Here is a 12,352-nt window from a genome sequence, read left to right on the forward strand (position 1 = left end):
TGTATATATTTTATATTGTGAATAAAGTCTATTTTTGAAATTAAAAAAATCTATAATATCTGCCTTAAACACACTCTGTGGGTAAAGAAATCTATCCTGCATTTCTTTTTGGATTTATGCTGAAGACCTTACATTTATCATAGAATCGCAGACAGCTTATGACGCAGGTGGAGACTACTCAAGCTATCCTGTCCAAATTGGCCAAGAAAGAGGTACTTGCTCTAATCCCACCTTCCAGCACCAGGTCACAGCCCTGCAGCTTCTGCCTCTTTGAGTACTCATCCAAAGACTGTGACACATAAGGAGGGTTTCTGCCTCCACCATTCATTCAGGCAGTGACTTCCCCACCCCTTCCACTCTCATGGTGAACATTTCTCCTCCACTCCCAGTCCCCTTTATCAGGTCAGCTTTTCACCCCTCTGCTCTGGGAACTAGGTCCTTTCTATTTACTCTCAGGTCATTCTCTCTTCTCTCCTCTTCCATCAGGTAGAAGATACAGGAGCCTGAGGGCACATACCACCAGGCTTAAGGACAACTTCTACCCCCCCATGGTGATAAGACCGTTGAATGGTTCCCTTATACGATGAGATGGACTCTGACCTCACGATCTACCTTGTTGTGACCTTGCACCTTATTGCACTGCACTTTCTCTGTAGATGTGACACTTTACTCTGTACTGTTATTGTTTTTACCTGTACTACATCAATGCCCTCTGTACTAACTCAATGTAACTGCACTGTGTAATGAACTGACCTGTACGATTGGTGTGCAAGACAGGTTTTTCACTGTACCTTGGTACAAGTGACAATAATAAACCAAAACCAATACCAATTAAGCCTCCTCTGCTCCAAAGAAAATAATACGATTCTATTCAGTCTTTCCTCATAGCTCATGGGGAGGGGTGGAAATGGGGTGCAGAAATACATCATTTTGTTCACTGACTCTAAACGCATGCAGGAATATTGGCCATCACTCTACTCACCTCATCACATTCAGTTGTACGGACATCAGTGCTGCAGTCAGTGCTGGGGTCTACTATCAGCCGATGGCCAACACTCCTGCAGAGTTTAGCACAGATGAACAAAGACCTATTTCTCCTCCTGGGTCTCCACATATTTTCTTAGCAGGAGATTGGCTCAAAAAAGAAAAGAAAGCCATGCTCCCTCGAGTCCAGAAGATGGAGGCTGGTGTGACTGAGGTGTTTAAAATTTTTAAAAAACTCGATGGATAATTGAAATCTAAAGTTCTTCTCTCACACTTAAAGAAACTGTTGTAATTGGAGAAACAATTACAACTTTAATTTATTCTGAGCCAAGGCATCAAGGACTGTGGAGCAAAGGCACGTAAATGGAATTGACATGAAATCAGTCATGGTCTAATTGACTGATGCAACAGGCTGGAGGGGTTAAAGAGCCTCCTGTTCCCTACGATTACTGGAATTGGTTGGGTCTTATATTTGGTGACTGGCTATTTATTTAACTTGTTCAGAGAAAACAGTGAAAGAATCTTGCCATTCAGTGGCACTTTCCAAGTAGCTGTTCCCAGACAAAATGAGAAGACCTATCACATCATCCTTCCTGTGAAGGACAGTTAACTCCATCAAATTCTTCCTGTCCTACTCTTCCCAGACCTGTGCTACATTTCCTTGGTTGGGCTTCCTGTTTCTTCACATAACTGCAAGGGCCTGTGAAGGCAAACTTGTGTTAAAGGCAAAGAGATGGAGCGGCGAAGGGGGTTGGGGTTGGGTGGAGGGAGGCAGCAACTCTCTGGGATTAGGAAAAAGAAATGCATAGCCCTTTGGGCACACACGGTTAGTTACAGTGAAGTATGTTTGTGGAAAGGAGAAGGCAGCCAATATGAGTTCTGGTGGCAATCTGGTTGATGTTAATTCAATAAATGTGTGGTAGCACCTTGGGCACAGCCAAATAAAACCATGCTGTTATGAGATAATAAAATGCATTAATTCTTAAATCAAAAGGACAGTGATTCAAGAGCTGAAAGTTTATATTTCTCTTCCAAAAAAAAAGCAATGTTTTTGAAAATCTATATATACGGGCAGATCCAGGGGGTGTACTGGAGGCTTTTGAAGTACTTTCCCAAATATTTTGCCTGTCCATTTCTTGTCCAGTATTGTACCTTATGGTCTCTGCTTTGGGACTAACCATTAAAACATGTGATCAGGTCAGCTACACCACTCTAGTGATAAACTCTCTCCCTGGGCATGAAATCTGCAGATTGATTGTTAACAGATCGATTTGCAGGGCAGTAATCGGAGATCACAGACCCATTCCACCATGCACTCTGTACTGGAGAAGAGAACTGGATGGGCAATACAGGGTGAAGCCTGCCTTTGGAAGTGGGCACCCATAAGGTGGAATAGGGACCAATAGGGAGATGTGCTGATCACCCTTTCCATACTGGGACAGAGTGCCGTCAACAAGGATGGTGTTATTTGTTGGTCAGTGATGAGCTGCAGGGCCATGAAAGCCATGGCTGTTCCAAAGTGGACAAGGGGATAGCACAGGAACAACCAAGCCCCAGGGATCTGCTGATAGCTAAAATCCCACAGGGAGATGGGCGAGTCCTCGCTCTAATACCAGGCTACCTCAAAAACATTGGGCAGCAGAAGAAATGTACCCCCTCAACTCCTCCAAAAACAGATAACTCAAAAGGTGAAAGGAACAACAGATTGGCTTTCAGGGGATAGTTGAAGGAATCAACCAACTTCTGTCCAAAAGTGTGAAACACGCTCAGCACAGTTAACACCTGCAAGTCACAAACATCCTGGTGACACCCAGATGCTACTCTGAGGTTCCATCGAAGTCAACTGAAACTAAACATGCTGCAGAATCCCCACATGATCAAAGAAACATTCCATAATCTTTGCTTCACCTCACTGTCAATGACCTTCTGCCCCACTGTAAGTTAAGCCAGTACCTGGACGGTGATGTTAGCTAAAATGTGGGTAATTTAGGGCCTGACTTAACCAATGACACAAAACCATAAAAATCTCAAGTGTCGGATTGGATAGCTCAGAACCATTGGCTGGTGAAGAAACACATTGAACCTGCAGCTGAACTATGGCAGCTCAGGCACTGTACTGGGATTTTCTGAGTCAGGAGTCTGAGCACACACGGACTCAAGCAGGAAGGTGCCTTTCGCAGAAGCAGCCCTGAACACCAAGTTGGCTGCTGATGTTATCCATTGCACCCTGGATCTGTCAGTGCATTTGCCATTTGTGACCGTAAAACATGTGCGCAGTACACATCCAAATCAAAATCCTGCAGCTGGAAGTCAGAGAGTTAGTGCAGTTAAGATGGATAAGCACAGGACAAACTGGGTAACAATTAAATCCATGGATGAGCTGAAAGGAGTGTGTCAAAGCAAATCAGAAGCACCAATGCTAATGATGACAACTAGCGGAGAAGCATGCAGCTTTGTGATTGGTCTCACTACACCTTCCCTGAGTCAGGAGAGGCACCTTCAGGGCTCCTAAATACTCTGAGCGTGTGAGAGTGGAGGTTTGACAGAGAGGGTTGCACTGTAAATCACAAACAGACAAAGTGAGAGTTGGTGAGAAACAGATCCTGCATACAGGACATCAACGATGCTACAGTCGCACTGGCAGCAATCTGACAACACATAAATAGACCAAACCATACAGAAAATACATTTTAAAAGCATCTCTCCCTAAGCAAGGGGTTAGATCTGCTCTCCTCCATACCCCTGAGTGATGGTCAATGGCATTCCAGAACCAACATTAATCTGATTAACATCCCATAAATTCACCAGCACTCCCAATCTGTTGTGGTACCAATAGTGGCGTTAGCACCATGCATATAAAGATTTACTTGCATCTGCCAATCCTGGGGTTGGTACTTTCAAACAGATATAGCACTTAGGAGGGTTACAGTCACTGAAGGTTGCCCTGAGATGATTGAGGGAGGCTACTTACCCACCAAGAAGCCAATCACTAGAGAAAGCTGTGTGTAAGTCCTACTGGCGATAATGCTACATCTGTGGTCATACTTATACCAAGAACAGTTGCACCAGATGGATAAAATAAGACTTGTGTTTGCTTTTGAATTTTTCACAAGTCCCTCAGAAGTGTAGTAAAATGCTTTACATGCATTGAGTTACTCTACAGTGTAATCACTGCTCTCATGCTCATCAGACACTTTGCATGGAGCATGAACTGACACATATCAATGAAACAAATATACAGTTCGTCTATTTCAAATGGTCTTGACCACGGGAGGGTGGGCATGGAGATGGATGGCAAACTATCAGGACAGCTCCATGGAGTTTTCTGGAGGCCTGGGACTTCTGGCATCCTCCAAAATGACTGGAACAGGTGGACGGGCTTTAGGCTTAACTTCCTCAAATGAAAGGAGGCACCTTTGACTGTCGCACGCCCTCTGTACTGTGCTGACAACAGCTCAGATAATGTGTTCAAGTCTTTGGAGTGGTCACAACCTTCTGAGTCAGAGGCAAGAGTGAAACCAATTCTTTGGGAAAAATGGAATTTGGTTTGTGGTAAGTAAAGTACTGGACCCTCTTATCACCCCTTCGTTCCAGTGAAACATGGGAGTTTCCCTCTCTCGCAAGCAGGGGTTAGAGTACAGGTAGAGACATAATCAGATCAGCCATCACACAAGAAGCCTTAAATACACACAAGGACAACAATAAGAAAGGAGAACAAAAATGGAAAAATACAGTGGAAAGTAGAAAAAGGATGAGAAGTTTGGCAGAAAAGGATTGCTGAGAAGCTTGACTGTCAGTCATTTACCCTTTCACAAGAACATAGGAGCAGGAGTAGGCTGCCTGGTCCCACAAGCCTGCCCTGCCATTCAATATAATCATGGCTGATCTATGCTGGCCCCAACTCCTCTTCTGTACCAGCTGCCCAAAGCCTGCGATTCCTCAATGATTCAAATATACATCTGTCTCCACCTTAAATATATCTAACGATCAGGCCTCCACCACCGTCGGGGCAGAGAATTCCAGAGATTCACTACCCACCAAGAGAAGGTGTTTCTATACACCTCAATTTAAATAACTGGCTCCTTATTTTGTAGCTTTGTCTCCTTGTTCATGATTTTCCCACTAGTGAAAACATCTCAATATCTACTGTGTCAAGCTCCTTAGGATCTTGTATGTTTGAATATGGTCACCCTTTGTTCTGCTGAACTCCAAGGAATACAGACCTAGACTGTCCAGCCTCTCTTCACAGGAAAACCACTCATCCCAAAAATTAGCCTGGTGAATCTCCTTTAGACTGGCTCCAATGCTACTAAATCTTTTTTAAGGTGAGAGGACCAAAAATGTGCACAATATTCCAGGTGTGGCCTCGCCAATACTCTGTACAGCTGTATTAAAGCTTCCCTATTCTTAAACTTCAACACTTTTGCAATTAAGGCCAAAATACAGTTTGCCTTCTTGTTGGACCTGCCTGCTGATGTCTTGTGATTAATGTACAAGAACACCTAGATCCCTCTGAACTACACTCACTTGTGTGCTCTCTCCATTTAGATAATAATCCACTCTTTGATTCCTCTTACTGAAGCGCACAACCTCACACTTCCATTTGTCAGATTTTTACTCAATCACTCCATCTATCTATAGCTCGTTCCAAAATCACAATGTCTTCATCAGAACGTTCCCCTCCACCTATATTTGTCTCATCAGCAAACTTGGAAACCTTACATTTCATTCCTGCCTCCAGGTCATTAATGTGCATAGTAAACATTTGAGGGCCAAGAACTGATTCGTAAGAACATAAGAAATAGGAGCAGGAGGAGGCCATCTAGCCCGTCGAGCCTGCTGCACCATTCAATAAGATCATGGCTGATCTGGCCATGGACTCAGATCCACCTACCTGCCCTTCCCCATAACCCTTAGTTCCCCTACTATGTAAAGATCTATCCAACCGTTTCTTAAATATATGTAATGAGGTAGCTCATTCTCTACTGCTTCCCTGGGCAGAGAATTCCACAGATTCACTACTTTCTAGGAAAAGCAGTTTCTCCTCATCTCCGTCCTAAATTTATTCCCCCAAATCTTGAGGCTATGTCCCCTCGTTCTCGTCTCACCTACCAGTGGAAGCAACCTTCCAGCCTCCATCTTATCTATCCCTTACATAATTTTTATCTGTTTCTATAAGATCCCCTCTCATTCTTCTGAATTCCAGCAAGTATAGTCCCAGGCGACTCAATCTCTCCTCATAGGGTACCCCCTCATCGCCGGAATCAACCTGGTGAACCTCTTCTGCAAGTAAGGAGACCAGAACTGCACGCAGTACTCCAGGTGCGGCCTCACCAGTACCCTGTGCTGTTGCAGCATAACCTCCCTGCTCTTAAATTCAATCCCTCTAGCAATGAAGGCTAACATTCCATTTGCCTTTTTGATAACCTGTTGCACCTGCAAACCAACCTTTTGTGATTCATGCACAAGCACTCGCAAGTCCCTCCGCACAACAGCATGCTGCAACCTTTCACCACTTAAATAATAACCTGATCTTCTATTTTTCCTTCCAAAGTGGATGACCTCACATTTACCAACGTTGAACTCCATCTGCCAGACCCTTGCCCACTCACTTAACCTATCTATATCTCTCTGCAGACTCTCCACATTGTTTGCACAAGTTGCTTTTCCACTCAATTTAGTGTCATCAGCAAACTTAGATACGCTACACTCGGTCCCCTCTTCCAAATCGTTAATGTTTATTGTGAACAGTTGTGGGCACAGCACTGACCCCTGTGGCACCCCGCTCACCACTGATTGCCAACCAGAGAAATGCCCAGTTATCCCAATTCTCTGCCTTCTATTGGTTAACCAATCCTCTATCCACCTAATACCTTACCCCCCAACTCCATGTGTCCTTATCTTGTGGATAAGTCTTTTAAGCGGCACCTTATTGAACGCCTTCTGGATATCCAAGTATACAACAACCACCTGTTCCCCTCTATCCACTGCGCTCATTATATCCTCAAAGAACTCCAGTAAGTTTGTCAAACAGGACCTGCCCTTCCTGAATCCATGCTGTGTCTGCCTAATGGAACAACTTCTATCCAGATGTCTCACTATTTCTTCCTTAGTGATAGCTTCAAGCATTTTCCTGATTACAGATGTTAAGCTAACTGGCCTATAGTTACCTGCCTTTTGCCTACATTCCTTTTTAAACAATGGTGTGACATTCGGTGTCTTCCAATCCACTGGAACCTGCTCAGAGTCCAGAAAAGTTTGGTAAATTATCACAAACGCCTCTACTATAACTTCTGCCATTTCTTTCAGCACCCTGGGATGCATCCCATCAGGACCAGGGGACTTGTCTACCTTTAGACCCACCAGTTTGCTCATCACTACCTCTTTAGTGACAGCGGTTGTATCGAGGACCTTACCTCCCATCGCATCCATAACATCTCTCTTTGGCATGTTAGACGTGTCCTCCACCATGAAGACCAATGCAAAATAGTCGTTCAAGGCCTCAGCCATTTCCACATTATCCAATATTAATTCCCCCTTATCATCTTCCAAAGGACCGACATTCACTTTAGCCACCCTTTTCCACTTTATATAAATATAAAATCTTTTACTATCTGTTTTTATATTTTATGCTAATCTACTTTCATGATCTGTCTTCCCTTTCCTTATTGCTTGCTTAGTGGTTCTTTGTTGCTTTTTAAAGTTTTCTCAATCTTGCAGTTTCCAACTACTCTTGGCGACTTTGTATGCATGAGCTTTTAGCTTGATGCCTTCTTTTATTTCCTTAGTTATCCAAGGCTGGCTCTCCCCATCCTTACTGTCCTTGCTTTTAACTGGAATATACTCTTGTTAAGCAGCATGAAAAATACCTTTGAAAGTCTTCACTGTTCCTCAGCTGTCCCACCATATACCCTGTGTTTCCAGTCTATGCTAGCCAACTCCTCCCTCATCCCGTTGTAGTCTCCCTTGTTGAGGCATAATACACTGGTTTTACTGCACCCTCCATTTGTATGAGAAATTCAGTCATACTATGATCACTCTTTCCAAGAGGATCCCTAACTACAAGATTGTTAATTTTACCTGTCTCATTGCACAGGACCGGATCTAAGATAGCATTTTCCCTTGTAAGTTCACTAACATGCCGTTCAAGAAAGGTCTCATGGATTCCTGGGCTACCCTTTTAGTTACCGCCTCTCCAGTTTGAAAAAGACTCATTTATTCCAACTGTGTTTTCCATGTGACAGCCGGTTTTCAATTCATGCTAACACTCTGCCTCAAATACCTTGGGCTCTTAAGTTAGGCACTGGCTTCATATGTGGGACCTTGTCAAATGCTTTTTGAAAATTTAAATACACTGCATCTACAGGTTCCTTTCTATCAACTTTCCCTGTCACATGCTCAAAGAATTCAAGCAAGTTATTTCCTCTTTGATTATTGACTCTAGCATTTTGCCAACATTAGATGTTAAGTTAACTGGCTAATGGTTCCCGCCTTCTGTCTTCTTCCCTCTTAAACGAGGGAGTCACATTGGTTGTTTTCCAATCTTCTGGAATTTAGTGAGTTTTGAAAAATTTCAACCAATGGGCTCACTCTCTCTGCAGCCACTTTAAACCCTTGGGTTCAGGCCATTGGGTGCCAGTGATTTGTCCATCTTTAGCCCCATGAGATTCTCTAATACTTCATCCCTTGTGACTGATATTTTTATAAGTTCCTTCCTGTTATTTAAAATTAGGCCGCCTGTTATCTTAGGGATATTTGCAGTTTTCCACAGTGAAAACTGAGGCAAAAAGGTGATTTAATGTATCTGCCATTTCTTTGTGTCCTGTTATTGATTCACCAGCCTTGCTCTCTAGAGGTCCCACACTTGGCTTAGCTGCGTTCTTCCTACTTATACATCCATAGAAATTCTTACTGTTTGTTTTAATGTTACACGCAAGTTTTCTCTTAAAATCAATTTTCTTCCTTCTTAAGAACTTTTTAGTCTTTCACTGCTGGATCCTAAAAACTTCTCAGTCCTTGCCACTTTGTATGCCCTACTTTTCAATTTAACATTATCCTTGACCTCCTTTGTTAACCACAGATTGTGCCTCTTTCTCATGGAATCCCTCTTTCTAATTGGGAGAAGTTCATTCTGAGTGTTGTGGACCAGCTGTTTGAATATCTGCCACTGTTCATCTACTGACCTGTTTTTTTTTAGCTTATTTTCCCATCCACCTTAGACAACTCCACCTTCATGCCATTATAAATGTCCTTACTTAAGTTGAAGACAGTGGTTTTGGTCTTGTGGTGTTCATCTTCAAATTGCATCTGAAATTCTATCACATTGTGGTCACCACCTCCTAGGGGATCCTTAACCACAAGATCTCTTATTAATCATTCTCATTACTCATGGCTAAAGCTGAAAAAGCCTATTCCCAGGTTGTTCCATAACATAGTATTCTAAGAAGCAATCCCTGACACACTCTACAAATTCTTCCTTGCCAGTTTGGTTCATCCAATCAATATATAGATTAAAATCTCACATGAGAATTTCATCCAAGCATGCCCTAGATACTTCCCCATTTATGCTCCATCCTATCGAGAGGCACATTTTGGGGTCCTATCTCTGTCTTCTTTTCCCTGCTACTTATGAATTCACCCCAAACTGATCCTACATTACTGTCCACTGCCTCTATATCACAACTCAACAGCGCTCTGATACCTTGCTCGATTAACAATGCTACCCTGCCTCCTTTCCTTTTTGGCCTGTTTTTTTGGGACATCATATAACTGGACATGTTGAGCACCCAGTCCTGGTCAGCTCACAACTTTGTCTCTGTATTAGCTTTTATGTCATACTCATACATTGCTGCCTGTGCTGTTAACTCATCTCTCTAATTGCAGGTGCTTTGTGCATTTAAATACAATTAAGATTTGATTTTTTTACTGTTTTTATTAACTCTTGATTATGCCCATACTTCTCTTTACCTTTTCTGCCCCAACCTGTCACTCTTTTCTTGTCAATTTCCCCCTCACTATTCTGTGCTACTGCCCTCTCATTTCCTCTTGATTTATTCTTGGAGACCCTCCACCCCCCACCCCCAGCTCCTATTCAGAGTAGAAGACTCTCCTTCTGCTACAAAACTCTGAAATTTCCATCAAGGAGCTTTCAGAACTAAAGTAGAAATTAAAAAGACTGTCAATGCATCTTAAAATGATTGCAGTAAATGCATGTACACAGTATCCCACATCCCCACCCACAGTTCTACTTTACCACTTCCATTCCTTCAGCAGCTTGTTTAACCCAAAAATCCAAGACATTTAACTATTTTCTTCCCAAGTCTTTCCATGATAGTCATTCCTGACAATTGGGTGACGGCACTGATATCCCTGTGATCTCATGCATCTATTACTTAGGGACTACCTCATAAGTAAATTGACTTCCCCCTAGCACCTTTGACAGATAATCCTTCCAAACAATTATCTGGTTATTTTGGAAATGCTCAAGTATATATTTTGAGCATTTAACCAAAGTGGTGGCAGGGAAGCCCCTGGTGGGAAATTGCTGAACTCAAGGGTAGAATTTCATAGAACTTAGCATAGAATTGAAGAGAATTTACCACACAAGGGTCTATCCTGCCTTTAAGCTCCACAAAATCCATCCTCTAATCCCCCTTTACTATCCACTGCCCCATGGGCTTATTTGGCTTCAAAGGTGCCACTGGAATTTGTCTCAATCACTCCCCATGACAGTGCACCTCACTGTCAAAACATTCTCGGCAAAGATTTTCCTGAAGTGATAGAAGAGCTTCAATTCAGAAGGAGGATAATCAGCCCATCGATTCTTGCTGGCCCTCTGTAAAATTCCAGTCAGTCCCCTTTCCCATGTCTCTCCAAGTAGTTCTCCCTCAAGTATCATCCAATTCCCTTTGGAAAGTGGTGAATGAATTTCCCATCCTCTCAGGCAGTGAAGTTTGGATCACAACCACTCACTGTGTGAATATGACTCTCATATAACACCTGGCTCTTTCACCAACCACCTTAGATCTGTGTACTTAGATAAACGCTCCTGCCAATGGGACAATTCCTCTTTATTCCCTCACACCTTCTTAATTTTCAGCTTATCAAAATCACTTCTCGATCTTTTTTGGTCCGAGGGGAACAACCTCGGCTTCTCCAGTTTATATGTACCTGGGACCAACTTTCTGTACTTTAAGGACTTCCCATCTTTCCCACAGTCCTAAAATTATTTACTGTATGAGTTACAGCTGAACCAGTGCTTGAGAAAGCTTCAGTAAAACTGTCCTGCTTTTATATACGTTGCATTATAAAACCCAGGATCCTGGAAGCATTTTTAATCACTTTCTCAAACTGTTCTGTTCTCACCCTCAACAACTTCTCAGATCAAAGGGGTAGCCATAGGCATTCGCATGGGCCTTAGCTATGCCTGTCTCTTTGTTGGCTAAGTGGATCAGTCATTGTTCCAAGCCTGCTCCAGCACACCCCCTCAGCTCTTTCTTTGCTGCATTGATGTCTGCATTGATGCTGCTTCCTGCACTTGTGCAGAACTCGTCAATTTCATCACCTTTCATGCCAACTTCCACCCTGCCCTCAAATTCAGCTGGGCCATCTCTGACACTTCCCTTCCTTTTCTCCATCTCAGGCGACAGACTTGCCGCTGACATCTTCTATAAACCCACAGCTACCGCAGGAGGTGTAACACCTGTCCCTTCAACTCCTCCCTCATCACCATCCAGAGACTGAAAAAGCCCTTCCGGGTGAGGCACGTCTTCTGTATTTGGTGCTCACATGTGGCCTCCTCTACATGGGAGAAACCAAGTGTAGACTAGGTGGCTACTTTGTGGAGCACCCGCGCTCTGTCCGCAATGGCCATCTTGAGCATGTCACTTTAACTCTCCTTCCCAATCCCACATCGACCTCTCTCCTCGGCCTTCTCCATTGCTATGGAGAGGCCAAACACAAACTGGAAAAGCAACTTATTATATTCCACTTGGGTAACTTACAACCCAATGAACATTGCATTTTCCAGTTTCAGGTAACCCACACCCCTGGTGTTCTCCTCCCACACACACACACACACACTCTCCCATCCCCTCCATTCACCTGATTCCATCTGCTCATCATCCCCTCCCCATCTGGTTCCACAGATCACCTACCAGCCTCTATCTCACCCCAACCCCTCATACTGCTATATACTGGCAATCCTTCCTCTCCCCTCTCAGATCTTGACCCGAAACATCGTCTTACACCTTTTGCCTCCACAGATGCTGCTTGACTCATTGGGTTCTTCCAGTGCTCTATTTCAGTGCCAGATTCGAGCACCTGCAGTCTCTTTTGTCTCCTGTTCTGCCATCTTCCTGAATTCCCT

General features: G+C 43.5%; 1 protein-coding gene across 1 annotated transcript in view; it reads right to left on the minus strand.

Moving 5' to 3' along the window:
- The window catches only part of plch2a (phospholipase C, eta 2a), a 231,998-nt gene that overhangs the window by 22,439 nt on the left and 197,207 nt on the right, over positions 1–12,352 (minus strand). The gene's annotated exons all lie outside the window — the stretch shown is intronic.

Source organism: Pristis pectinata, chromosome 26, assembly GCF_009764475.1.
Source record: "Pristis pectinata isolate sPriPec2 chromosome 26, sPriPec2.1.pri, whole genome shotgun sequence".
Classification (NCBI taxonomy): domain Eukaryota; kingdom Metazoa; phylum Chordata; class Chondrichthyes; order Rhinopristiformes; family Pristidae; genus Pristis; species Pristis pectinata.